A 4,499-nucleotide genomic window follows, 5' to 3' on the forward strand; every position below is an offset into this window, starting at 1 on the left:
GCCAGCGACAGAGAGTGTTAGAGCGCACCGGTGGCCTGTGTTTATGAATTATACATGACTCATATACATATATTCTGTACTCTTTGTTGGCAGAGGCATCCTGTGGCGCCCGCCATGCAGAGTTTGGCTTCTCAAACGCAGTGGTGCTGAAATAACTCATGAAGTGATAAGTTGCACTTAATAGTTTTTCAGCAATCAAATTGATTTTGCCATGATTGTTGCTACCTGTGCCAGGAATAGTACCAACAAAAAGAAAATAGGAAAAAAGGATGTTATTTTTGACTCAATGCTGTCACAAGATGCAGAAGCCAACAAGCCAGTATTAACCGTTATTTCCTCCGTGATTTAATTGAGGTGTCTGGTTATGCAGAGCGTGTTGATTTTTAATTCCTCTTCATGTCAGCTCGTTGATAGTTATTCATTATTACAAAATCTCCCACTATACAGTATATTGTTCATTATTACATGTTTCCATATACTATACTTAAGAAGAAAACTATCTTACATAGCAAGGTCATCACAAATACTTGATCATTCTTGTCGGGGAAATAGACATCCTTTTTAATGATGACATCTGTTACGGCCTAGAGATACTGGACCCCCCCAAAAGGCTGGCATGGAGACGTCGAGACAGGAGGCAAAAACCAGGATATAGCAGCGACACACACCGTGAGGGTGGAATTATCTGACTAGGCCTTTATACACAGGTGATTAGGTGAGAGAAACAGGTGTGTCGCTGCTGGCTGCTGGGAGCCAACAGCCAACCCCACAACAGTACTTCCTCAACGGACCCTCTGGCCCCCCTACCCTTGTGTCCAAAATAAGGGAGCGGAGATCACGAACGCCCTCTCCCGCCCCCCTCCCAATCCACCATACTGGAACCCCGGCCTCGCCGCGCATCCAACAACCGCTGGACGGTGAAAGCAGTGTGATTGTCAATCCGGGAGGGGGGGGCTCGGCGGAGGACTTGGTTGCGAGCAGCAGTGCAGAGAGCTCTGCTTCCTGCTGGGTGGGAAGAGAGGTTGGAACCAATAGGATGACAGACTGGCCGACGCCAACGCCTGGGCAAAGCCCTTCAAACGTGTATTGCCCGATGGGAAGACCGTCCACGACGTCCAGTCATGTGTGAGGAGACCCGGGAAGAGGGCCAGAGAGGGCAGCAGGCGCGATGACCAATGCCGCGGAGGAATGAAGAGGGAGAACACAGACATACGGGAGGGCACCCAGAAGCGCTGCTGGAGAGGCCTAGAGTCCAAGTGCCTGTCCCCACGGAGACCTCAACCGGAGGAGGCGAACTGACGTGACAGGGCATCCGCTTGCGTGAGCCTGGCCGATAGGTGAGGGTGTGAACGAACCGCCCAGAAAAAAGCGCCCACGAGCCTGGCGCAGAGTTGAGCGGAGGCAGAAGAACGGAGATATAGTTTCACCACACAAAGAGAACTAACTGAGGGTGAGCTTGGAGTGTGGCGGCTGCTCGACTATAGTCAAATATAAACCTCTGCTAAAAATTACCTTTGGAGTTGCTTTCTGTTAGGAGGAGGCCATTCGCCACTGCCATGACTTTGGCATGGTGGGCTCTGACTTGCCCTTTCTACCACAATGTCATTCAAGCCCCTGAATCAAATGCAGGCGGTGAGATTATCCTTTTTGCAAAAAAAAAAACCCTGCCCCCAATGGAAGAGAAAGGGAATGAGACAGGGCACGATCCTTGCTGAAAACCTCCTGGAGGTCATGATACTCGAGGAAACTGACAGGAGGTCAGGCAGAGGGGGGGGGAAAGTAACAGTGGCAGGTATGGGAGATAAGGTGGTCCAGTCTATGTGGTTTGTGGTTTTAAGCCAGAGAGACTAACACAGCGGAGCAGGGGGGTGGGAATGAGATACTGGAGGCGATTAACGAGGGCAGAGAGGGATGATGGCTGCTCACACCCCCCTCCCCTGGCTGATGAGCCTGCTTTTTTGGCAGGAAACAGTTGTTTTAAATGTGGTAGCCCTGGCCACAGTATATGCAGAGCTTGAGGAGGGCGGCGCTCCTCTCGGCAGGCCTCAGCCCTCATTCTCCAGCTGCTCTCTGATGGAAGTGGGTCCCGTAGGGAAAAAGGGGGCCAGGGAAAGGAGTCGACATCCCCCTTACCCCCCTGCGGTGTGGTCAAAAACGTTAACATTCGGTCTCAATTACCCTTGGCTATGACCACGCCCATGCAGACGCTTTTTACCCGACAACAAACATAAAACGAAGCTATGCTGGGCGCGGTGAAGCAGGAGTTGGAGCCGCCAGCGTTGAGCTGGGTGGAAAACTGGGTCCAGGCTGAGGCTGCTGTTGTTAGCATCAAGGTTCTGGAGGATTCCATGATTGCTTGCAGGAGCCTGCGTTGCTGCCCCCACCGAGCTCCTTGTGAGAAAGAGCCTGCTTCTCTCAGTCTCCTCTCGGGGTCCATACTTCCATACTTTTGTTCTAGCCTAGCTGTTACTGACCCCAAAAAAAAAAACTTAGAGAGAGATGATGAAGCAAAAGTTTAAGAAAAAGGCAGTGAGGCAGGAGGCTGGCTGGCACGGGAGACCCAGAGACAGGAGGCACATCCAGGATGATAGACACACCACACACAGGGTCGGAACACAAGGATTATCTGGCAGGGGAGTGGCAAGAGGACTATATACAGGTGATTAGGGTGAGTGAAACAGGTGTGCTCGCTGCTGCTGGGAGGAGCCAGCCAACTCCTGTCACACACCAGGCCAGCAGAGGAAAAGAGGGAGGAGGGAGGGAGAGAGAAGAAAGAAAAAAAAGGCAAAACACAAAACCACATCTAAACCAAACACGCATATAATCATTTGGTTTTGCAGCTGCTTTGGCCTAGTTTGCCATCTTGCAGATTGAAGAGTATCCACTCCAGCAGAGAGGACAGATGTCTCTGTTTGGAGCAACTCAGAAGTGTGTTTGTGGGTTTCATTCTGCAAATGTATTAATATACTTGTTTGACTGACATGATATTCATGTAATGATATGTTGTGCTATAACTGTGATGAATAATTGATTTCCTTTTATTCTACACTATAAAGCCATCCAGCTGTCATGGTGCTGCTGCAAAGCCACTTTGATTTGTCAACAAAACCCCAACAGGTATTATTCAAATCAGTCCTGTATATATTGTATACAATATATTGTTCCACTCTTGTTGATTGTTGAGTGAAATGGCGCTTACTTACATTTCATAATAACATAATTACATTGTCATTTTGACATATATTAAACACCTCCTCTCTTGTCTGCGACACTGCATGGGTCCTTTGCCACACAGGTTATTTATACTGCGTCAACCGCCCCTCTCACTCCCACCATCCATACTGGATTGGTTCCCGACCCTTATAACTGACTCTCAGTCAACCCTGCCTCTGGGAGGTCAACCTACACGCATCTGATCCATCTTGGCTGCTCACGAAATCAGGCACGGTATAGGGGGATTTAGGTTTTCAGAACAAAAGAAAAGTTGCCTCCTGAAATAGAGAGCATGAGACAGTGTGTCCTGAGCCTTCCCCAATGCCAATACAGCTACTGCTTGAGAGAGGTCGAGAAGCTGGATCTTGCAACGTCTCCAATGCTCGTGGCTGCTGATGCCTTGCTGTTGCCTCTCTGCCATCAGCGTGTTTATCACCTGCATGTCAGAGCCAGTACAAGGGTGCAATATACTATCGTAATACAGAGGCTTTTCATCTCTTAATGAGAGAGACAAAAATACGTTCACCACAGGAGCCGGAAAAGTTGAAATGGAACTTTATTTATTTTCCCATTTATTCTTTGCATTGCTCTGTCATCTGTTTAGGATCACTGGCACTATTAGAGCAGCAGAAGTTGCATTAACAGCAGTACCACATTTATTATTTAGCCTTTAAACCATCTTACAATGTAAATCCTGCTGTATTTGTGTTATATTACTGTTGTTGATTTGTTATTATTAATTCATATTTTGTCTGCATTAATTGTGCTCATTTATTCCAGAATGTGTTATTTATTTAATACTAAATTAGTTGTGTCTCCTTCAATCACTAGACAGAAAGTCCTGTAAAATGAGGATTGCGCAGCTGAACAAGGTGCACCTGCAAAACACACGTGTGCATCGCAAAGAAAAAACATGTCCCATACAAAACATATACAAGTGATGATTGGTGCACTCAGGCTTCATATGTTCTCGTGTATGAGAAGAAAAGAACATTTAAATAACTGCCCAGGATCTTTATTATGAGCCCAAACTCCACCGGGCCCATTATGCAGGCTATCACACTGTAGTGCTGGTAGCACAGAGCTGTCGGAGCAGAGAGGTCGAGCAGCAGGGTCCGTGTACGTAATGTTATTTCGTTTTTTCGTTTCATTCCAAATACACGGACCCAGCAGAAGTAAACCCCGCAGGAGCAATTTGGACAAAGAACAAACAGTAACGCGTCCGAAAGGCCAAATTACGGATGTCCCATGAACGCGTCCCTCTCCGGCGCAGATACGTCGAATTA

This window comes from Pseudoliparis swirei, chromosome 15 (genome assembly GCF_029220125.1).
Source record: "Pseudoliparis swirei isolate HS2019 ecotype Mariana Trench chromosome 15, NWPU_hadal_v1, whole genome shotgun sequence".
Taxonomy (NCBI): domain Eukaryota; kingdom Metazoa; phylum Chordata; class Actinopteri; order Perciformes; family Liparidae; genus Pseudoliparis; species Pseudoliparis swirei.